The following is a 10,541-nucleotide window of genomic DNA, read 5'->3' on the forward strand; positions in this document are numbered from 1 at the left end:
AAATTTATTTTTTATTTTCACCCTTCATCATTTATTTTTTTATGTCAAATATGTTCCTTTGTTTTGCTTTGGTAAATTTGTTAGATTTAAAATATATTTTTCCGATTTCATCTTTTAACATTAAATTGATTGGAAAATGAGTTTTTTGGTTGACTCTGGATCTAGAATTTCACGGATTACAAATTTAAAAGACGAAGTTAGGTTTAAGAAATTTGCCTAATGATATGTGACTCAATTTTATTTTGTTTTTTTTAAAACATTGAAATCACCTAAATATATTTTAAAAACTGCCATAAGAATGTACGTAGGGAGCATGCACAAGGAAAACCTTTGCAAGCCTTTCTGGGGTAATATTCCTGCACTCGAGAAATTTCAGACAGGCTATTAAAATACCATTATAATCAGCTATAGAAAAAATGGAGCGTAGTCGAGCTCAATACCTGCAAAATGGATAAACTTGCAAAGGTATCCATGGATATCGCTGTTTGCATATCCCCAACCCTCAAGGTCTCCAATGACAACAAATTTCTCTTGTCCTGCTGGTGGCATCCTGATACGTCGTCAATGTCGAATATATATCAAAATATGTTACAGCCAAGGTGCTGCACCTTGAACATATTTTGTCAAAACCATAGACTACAAAACCTATACGCGCAAGCAATAACGAAACTGTCTCAGTTGAAAGATAAATTAAGACAAAAAAAATCATAGGATCTGTTGCAAGTTGCAGATGATTAAAGGCTTGGATGGTAACTGTACATACGCTTGAATTCTTCTAGACCTCCTTTGCTTTGAACATGCCTAGCTCCAAGGATAACTGTTACAGGTCGTCCTTTTCTAGCTATCTGATCCTTGCAGAAACATCTTTGTTCTGTGCAACTTCATTTGGCGTCTCCAACGGAGAAACTGAACCATTTGGAACAAATTCCCTTCTCCATTTCAGGTACCTGAGGAGCATGGAAGAAGCCTTTCCTGTATCTAAATCACGAGCACGCAAAAATCTTCTAATCGTCAGGTCATCTACTTCCTGCACCTCGATTTTAAATAAGAAATTCCAAGATCATTGTCAATTGAATAAAGAGATCAACTCTGAGAAAAATCAAACATATATATATATACTACGTTACCGCCACCTGTCACAGGTTTATAATGGCAGTAACAGGGAGTTCGATAAATATTACAAGAACAAATTAAAGCAACGTTCACAAAACACTGCAGCTTCCAGTACTGTTATCACCACCAAGAATGGTGAATGTCTGCAGAGCTCAAAAAAAGTGAGACAATAACTTAATTTGAGTAAGCTTTGCTTGAAAAAATATACAGGATGGTCAAGGGCGGGGCCAGGAATTTTTTCTATCCTGGGCTATTAAATAAATATATAAATATTTTTTAATATTAATTATTAATTTATATATATGAATTTTTAAAGTTAATAGTAAAATTTTAATTCAAATACACTACCTAAAATATTAAAAAATAAATTTGAAAGTATATAAAATTAAAGCGAATGTATAAATAAACTCACTATTAAAGTTACATCCTTCAATGTTTTGTAAAATATAATTCATTTATAATTAAATCTGAATCGATATTGTAACAACCCCTCAACCGGGATAAAATAGCAATTTCATGATAAATGAAAAACAAAATAATTAAATTCGATTACTTTGATTCGAAGTGCAGTAAAATTCGGACTACGAAGGAGATTTTTGATAGTTTCCAACGCAGCAATGTTTGTATTTGGAACTGGATGCTCAATGGTTTAGCAGTTCATGAGCTTGCTAGAGATACAACAAGTCTTCACGAAGATGGCGGTAGAAAATGTTTTGCCTGATTCTATAACCTTTCTTGGAGTTTTAACAGCGTGTAGCCATTGTCGCTCGGTCACAGAAGGTCAAAAATACTTTGATTTAATGAGAAGTCGATGCTCAATTAGGCCGCATTATGGATCCATGGTCGATCTTCTGGGTCAAGCTGGGCTTGTAGAAGATAATTACAAAGCCCAGTTATACCTAGCTTGCCACGTTGGGCAGTGGCCCTAGCAAGAGAAATTGATGGGGCAAAGAATCATTACAAGGATATAAACAAAAGAAAGAAAATGGAAAAGACTCCAATAATAACAAGCCCCGTGGCCAAACAAGCAAAGAAAAAATTAATTAATAAATTTCATTAAGATAAGCATGGAACATGTGGCGTGTGTATCTAAAAACCAATCTAAATAAATGCCAGGCTTTGTCAGTGACAAATCATGATTATCAAAGGAAGATGTATTCGGACTTGAGAAAGGTAGAGATAATGGTAAGATATTGAGAATATTACGATGCTAAAATGGAAATAAAAGATGCAAGATTTCTTTATATTATATCATTTTAAATAATATTTCAGATAAAACTCTTTATATTTTATATTATGATTAATTAGGTTGTATTATTTACAATAAAATTTTGAATATTAAAGTAAGTAATTATAAATTATTATCCATAATAATATTTTTGATATTAATCATTTTAGGTTTTTTTAATCTTTATATTACAAGTGAATATTGTGTTTTTCTTTTCAAAAATAAATTTTAATATTTTTTGAAATATAAATCAAAATTATTTAGAATTTTACAAATTTGTTGTAAAACCCATACAATATCTTTTTTTAAAACATGCAAAAAACACATCCACCCACCCTTCCTTCACTAATTACCCACCCACACACCAAAAAATTACACATGTTTACAAACCATTAAAAATTTAAATTTTAATAATAATTTAAACACACATTAAACATCTAAAATTTATAAAATAGTCCCTCCTGAAGGTTGAAAATAGATTACAAAAATCGCTAGAAACTCAAGAACCACACTAGAAAATTCTAAAATTGCAAGTGGTGGCGCATAGGTTGATGCACCCCTATAAGTGAAACAAAGAAACATGTGGATTTAGACTGCCTTAAAAAAAAGTCAACGTAAATTTTGATTTATCAAAATATTTTTAACATGTGATTGAAAACCAGTAAATCAAGTGATGGTTGTCCATCATAATAAACAACTTGTCATCTAAGATTTTTGAAGTGAGTTAAAGAAAAAAAAAACCATAGTGACGTAGGCTTTTTTATATAAATGAGTTGTATTTTAACGGCAATATTATAAAAACAAAAATAATTTGTTATTAACAATAAAAATTAACCTTTAATATAAAATGAAATAGACTATCAATGTAAAACATTTCTAATTTTTTACTTTTGAAACATTAGCTCTACTTTATTATTCAATTAGAGTTAACACTTGTTTTTTTAATTCATTATTTTTTTTTATTTATTAAACATAAAAAAAACATTTTTTTTTAATTTCTCAATTAAAAAAATTTCACAATGCCTTAAAACACATACATCACAAAGCACTTTTTTATCTTACTTTAAAAATTAATTATATTTAGAAACTTATTCCATTAAATACAGTTTAAACATTTTTTTTACCAATATTGTTCCAAATTTGACTCAGTTCACACATTTTCCTCGTCATTAATTATTAGTTAGCCAACTTAGCAATTTATTAATGCCAACTAAATTAATAGGACTGCTGGCATCAGCAAAGCTTTAACTGCAAAGTCCTCAAATTATTTAAATCTAAAAAACTTTTAAACACTAAAACTAATTAAAAGAAAGGAAAAAAAAACAAACAAACAAATAAATAAAGGAGGTTGAATCGTCGAATAACATGGCTATAATCTGGTGATGAGATGGACTTTCCATCAAACCACACTGCACATAAAACTTAATAAAAAAACCTTGAAAAAAACAAACTTAAAAAATATTCTGTGTTCTTGAAGCCAATTTGCTTGGCCTTCCCTTGATGGACAACTTCATTATAGCATATAATTATCCTGTGCCAAGTTTTAAACCTCAACTAATTTAGTCTGAAAACTGTTCTGTATTCTGTTTCAAGTGATATGGGGATTCACTAATATCACTCTTGCTTTGTAAGATAGTATAAATTCTTAAGCTAAAAACAAATCTTACGTCCAATAAATCTCTTTTTAAGAAAAATCTTTTTTTAAAAAATTCAAACCTCACAAAATTCCTATGAAGAAACTAAAACAAATTACCAAAAGAAATCCTGTTCAAAAAACAAAAGGAGAGAGAGAAAGAGAAATAAGCGTTATGGTTAATTTTAAACTAAACAATTGCTATCTAAAAATATATTATCACGCCAACATATCAGAAGTTGTAGGCATTTACCATATAATTGATCAGAAGTTGAAAAATGACTAATATTGGGTCACAGCTCAAATACAAAGTTTTTTTTATTTATTTACGTGGATGTTCGGGCCAACTTGCGCATACCACAACTAATTTCACGGCCTACTGAACATTCTGCAAACCCAGTAAGCATGTAAAGCACATCAAGAGTAACAAAAATGCACAATAAAATTTAAATCCTGTTGAAGAGAAAGGAATGAAGCCTCACCAAGACCTCAAATGCGAAGACAAAGTTTTTTAATCTTTCAAGAGGAGATTTGATAATGTACTTGCCGAACTATAAAAGAAGGCGAAATCCCTTCTTTTATTGGCTGTCTAGCTGTTAACTAATGCACTGTTGGTTTTTTGTACCTTTGTCCAGCATTCCATGTTATTGCTGCAGCAATAATCATGAATTTGTTTTTTATCCATATATAATTTTCATGTACAGTCATGTATTACTACGAGTAGGATGATAAAAATTGGTGAATTATTAAAAAGAAAATTAATATTATTATCAAAAATATTAAAAAATATTTTAATCGAATAATTCTGTGTTCTTGAAGCCAATTTTTTCTATCCTGGGCTATTAAATAAATATATAAATATTTTTTTAATATTAATTATTAATTTTATATATATGAATTTTTAAAGTTAATAGTAAAATTTTAATTCAAATACACTACCTAAAATATTAAAAAATAAATTTGAAAGTATATAAAATTGAAGCGAATGTATAAATAAACTCACTATTAAAGTTACATCCTTCGATGTTTTGTAAAATATAATTCATTTATAATCAAATCTGAATCGATATTGTAACAACCCCTCAACCGGGATAAAATAACAATTTCATGTTAACTGAAAAACAAAATAATTAAATTCGATTACTTTGATTCGAAGTGCAGTAAAATTCGGACTACGAAGGAGATTTTTGATAGTTTCCAAGGCAGCAATGTTTGTATTTGGAACTGGATGCTCAATGGTTTAGCAGTTCATGAGCTTGCTAGAGATACAACAAGTCTTCATGAAGATGGCGGTAGAAAATGTTTTGCCTGATTCTATAACCTTTCTTGGAGTTTTAACATCGTGTAGCCATTGTCGCTCGGTCACAGAAGGTCAAAAATACTTTGATTTAATGAGAAGTCGATGCTCAATTAGGCCGCATTATGGATCCATGGTCGATCTTCTGGGTCAAGCTGGGCTTGTAGAAGATAATTACAAAGCCCAGATATAGCTAGCTTGCCACGTTGGGCAGGGGCCCTAGCAAGAGAAATTGATGGGGCTAAGAATCATTACAAGGATATAAACAAAAGAAAGAAAATGGAAAAGACTCCAATAATAACAAGCCCCGTGGCCAAACAAGCAAAGAAAAAATTAATTAATAAATTTCATTAAGATAAGCATGGAACATGTGGCGTGTGTATCTAAAAACCAATCTAAATAAATGCCAGGCTTTGTCAGTGACAAATCATGATTATCGAAGGAAGATGTATTCGGACTTGAGAAAGGTTGAGATAATGGTAAGATATTGAGAATATTACGATGCTAAAATGGAAATAAAAGATGCAAGATTTCTTTATATTTATATTATTTTAAATAATATTTCAGATAAAACTCTTTATATTTTATATTATGATTAATTAGGTTGTATTATTTACAATAAAATTTTGAATATTAAAGTAAGTAATTATAAATTATTATCCATAATAATATTTTGGATATTAATCATTTTTAGGTTTTTTTAATCTTTATATTACAAGTGAATATTTTGTTTTTCTTTTCAAAAATAAATTTTAATATTTTTGAAATATAAATCAAAATTATTTAGAATTTTACAAATTTGTTGTAAAACCCATACAATATCTTTTTTAAAACATGCAAAAACACATCCACCCACCCTTCCTTCACTAATTACCAACCCACACACCAAACAATTACACATGTTTACAAACCATTAAAAATTTAAATTTTAATAATAATTTAAACACACATTAAAATCTAAAATTTATAAAATAGTCTCTCCTGAAGGTTGAAAATAGATTACAAAAGTCGCTAGAAACTCAAGAACCACACTAGAAAATTCTAAAATTGCAAGTGGTGGCGCATAGGTTGATGCACCCCTATAGGTGAAACAAAGAAACATGTGGATTTAGACTGCCTTAAAAAAAGGTCAATGTAAATTTTTGATTTATCAAAATATTTTTAACATGTGATTGAAAACCAGTAAATCAAGTGACGGTTGTCCATCATAATAAACAACTTGTCATCTAAGATTTTTGAAGTGGGTTAAAGAAAAAAAAAAAACCATAGTGACGTAGGCTTTTTTATATAAATGAGTTGTATTTTAACGGCAATATTATAAAAACAAAAATAATTTGTTAATAAAAATTAACCTTTAATATAAAATGAAATAGACTATCAATGTAAAACATTTCTAATTTTTTACTTTTGAAAACATTAGCTCTACTTTATTATTCAATTAGAGTTAACACTTGTTTTTTAATTCATTATTTTTATTTATTTATTAAACATAAAAAACATTTTTTTTTAATTTCTTAATTAAAAAAATATCACAATGCCTTAAAACACATACATCACAAAGCACTTTTTTATCTTACTTTAAAAATTAATTATATTTAGAAAATTATTCCATTAAATATATTACCACGCGAACATATCAGAAGTTGTAGGCATTTACCATATAATTGATCAGAAGTTGGAAAATAACTAATATTGGGTCACAGCTCAAATACAAAGTTTTTTTTTTTTATTTATGTGGATGTTCGAGCCAGCTTGCGCGTACCACGACTAATTTCAAGCACAATAAAATTTAAACCCTACTACAGAGAAAGGAATCAAGCCTCACGAAGACCTCAACTGCGAAGACAAAGTTTTTTAATCTTTCAAGAGGAGATTTGATAATGTACTTGCCGAACTATAAAAGAAGGCGAAATCTCTTCTTTTATTGGCTGTCTAGCTGTTAACTAATGCACTGTTGGTTTTTGTACCTTTGTCCAGCATTCCATGTTATTGCTGCAGCAATAATCATGAATTTGTTTTTTATCCATATATAATTTTCATGCACAGTCATGTATTTACTACGAGTAGGATAATAAAAATTGGTGAATTATTAAAAAGAAAATTAATATTATTATCAAAAATATTTTAATCTAATAATTCTGTGTTCTTGAAGCCAATTTGCTTGGCCTTCCCTTGATGGACAACTTCATTGTAGCATATAATTATCCTGTGCCAAGTTTTAAATCTCAACTAATTTAGTATGGAAACTGTTATGTGTTCTGTTTCAAGTGATTTGGGGTTTCACTAATATTACTCTTGCTTTGTAACATTGTATAAGTTCTTAAGCTAAAAACAAATCTTAACGTCCAATAAATCTCTTTTTAAGAAAAATCTTTCAAAAAAAATTCAAACCTCACAAAATTTCTCTGAAGAAACTAAAACAAATTACCAAAAGAAATCCTGTCCAAAAACAAAAAAGCAAAGAGAGAAAGGAAAGAAGCGTTATGGTTAATTTTCAACTAAACAATTGTTATCTAAAAATATATTACCACGCCAACATATCAGAAGCTGTAGGCATTTACCATATAATTGATCAGAAGTTGGAAAATGACTAATATCGGGTCACAACTCGAATACAAAGTTTTTTTTTTTATTTATGTTGGTGTCCGTGTCAGCTTGTGTGTACCACGACTAATCACACGGCCTATTGAACATCCTGCAAACCCAGTGAGCATGTAAGGCACCGCGAGGGTGACAACCGTGCACAATGAAATTTGAACCCTAATACAGAGGAAGGAAACAAACCCCTACTACTACTATGCCAAAACCTCAACTGCGAATACAAAGTTTTTTAATCTTTCAAGAGGAGATTTGATAATGTACTTACCGAACTATAAAAGAAGGCGAAATCCCTTCTTTTATTGGCTGCCTAGCTGTTAACTAATGCATTGTTTGTTTTTGTACCTTTGCCCAGCATTCCATGTTATTGCTGCAGCAACAATCATGAAATTGTTTTTATCCATATATAATTTTCATGCACAGTCATGTATTACTACGAGTAGGATGATAAAAATTGGTGACTTATTAAAAAGAAAACTGATATTATTATCAAAAATATTAAAAAAATATTTTAATCTAATAATTTAAACTATTAAATAAAATTTTAAAACTAATTTTATATTACTCTTTTACATTTTAAAAATTTAGAAATTCAGTGTTCGGGCATCGTACTGCCAGAAATTCAGCCAGAAGGTACTCCTTGCCTCAATAATATTCCACTTTTCCTTCTTCCAGGTGTTCGAAAAAAATAAGAAAGAAAACTCTTAAAAAAGAAAACTTCTTTCGGGAGTTCCATATTCAAGCATCTCACTGCAAGAAATTCAACTAGAAGATACAGCTTACCTCAATCATATTCACTTTTTCTTATTTCAAATGTTCAAACAAAGAAAAAAAACTCAGCTATTAAAAAAAAAAAAGGATAGCCAATTCAATCTTGCAAAAGTGCATCTTTTTACTATTTAGCATCTCTTCTTTACTTAGTATCGTAGTTAGTGCACCCTAAAGTTTTCAAAACAATAAAAAAAAAAGACAATATCTTATGTAATAATTATTTGCGAAGTTGATTACATATGCTCTAAAATAAAAAATATAAACCTCTTTAATCACCCGATTAATCTCTTAAAATTAAGATTTATGAAGACGTTAACAATGCTAGCAAAACTCGATTTTAAACACTGTTTATTTAATTTATCCACATCATCATTAATTATAATAATAATTATTATTATTATTTTGGAACCGAGACAGTGAGAGAGAGAGAGACCGAAAGAGAGAGAAACCACCGAACTCAAGAAACAACCACCGAAAACCCAAAAGTTGAGAAGCTTGGGATAGTTGAAACTGAGAGGGAACTCAAGTAGCTGAAACAGAAGGAACGAACCGGTTGAACGACGACGAACCATTAGAAAACAGCCGTAGCGCCGCCCGGGAGCCGCCGTCCGTGAGCCACGACGCTGCAGCACCGTCAGCAAGCCACCGTCTCCGCTGCGCCAGGTACGCCATCCTGACCCCCCTGCATTTTTTTTGTTTAGGCCGGCGTAGTTTGGCCTCCTGCATGCAGAATCGTTTCTGCATGCAGGAGGCATGGGGGGAAAATAATTCCCCCCCGTTCATTTCCCTTTTTGTTGGGCCAGACAGTGTCTGGCCCAATGATATGGGTCTGGGCCGGTCCGGCCCAGACCAAAGTAGGTTGCTGTTGGGCCGAGTCCGGCCCAACAATTTTTGGGGCTGGAGTCCGGCCCAGTTAATTGGGCCGGCCCAGCCCATTGAATATATTAATATTATATTATATTATTATATTATTATATTATGCATGTGTGTGTATATATGTATATTTTTTTTTTCTTTCTCAAAAAAATAAAAAAAAATAAAAAAATAAAAAAATTCTGAAAAGTAAAAAAAAAAATATATTGTTGTTTTTGGTATATATTGATTTGCATTTTTTTTTTATACTATGGGGATATAATTTCAGTATTTAAAAAACACCTGTTTTCGTAAAAAAAAAAAGAGTTTATAAAAAAAAAAATGTTTTGTTTTCATGCATACGGCCAATACACTAGCATGTTTTGAATGTTCTTTTTTATATATAAAAAAAAATATTGGAAGTTTTGAAAACATGTTTTCGCATAGATTTCTTAAACACAATCATTTTCTTGCATTTGTGGATTTTACAACCTGTTTGTAAAACTCCAAAGGGTGTTGGCCAATATTCCAAAAACTATAAAAATCTTATTTTTGGGAGGAGAAGTTGTGGTTATTGTTCACCGCTAATGTTTGGATGAAGAAATCCTTAAAAGGACGAACATCCAAAAATATTATCGGAGTAATAAATCAACGCACATGTTTGAAAGAAGCTTTGGTTGCGATCGAGAACATTTCAAAATTTTAATTTTTTTTTCTCCACGGTTTACGAGTCGTGAAAAGTTCTCGATCGTAAAAAACAATTTCACAATTCTTTAAAAAACAATTACTTTTCACGACTCGTAAACCGTGGAGAAAAAAAAATTAAAATTTTGAAATGTTCTCGATCGCAACCAAAGCTTCTTTCAAACATGTGCGTTGATTTATTACTCCCGATAATATTTTGGATGTTCGTCCTTTTAAGGATTTCTTCATCCAAACATTAGCGGTGAACAATAACCACAACTTCTCCTCCCAAAATAAGATTTTTATAGTTTTTGGAATATTGGCCAACACCCTTTGGAGTTTTACAAACAGGTTGTAAAATCCAC

General features: G+C 30.4%; 1 pseudogene; it reads right to left on the bottom strand.

The window, feature by feature from the left end:
* Positions 1 to 280: 280 nt before the first annotated feature.
* On the bottom strand, positions 281 to 9,312 carry LOC118037398 (SEC14 cytosolic factor-like; annotated as a pseudogene).
* Between the last annotated feature and the right edge of the window lie 1,229 nt (positions 9,313 to 10,541).

Source organism: Populus alba, chromosome 15 (assembly GCF_005239225.2).
Source record: "Populus alba chromosome 15, ASM523922v2, whole genome shotgun sequence".
Taxonomy (NCBI): Eukaryota; Viridiplantae; Streptophyta; class Magnoliopsida; order Malpighiales; family Salicaceae; genus Populus; species Populus alba.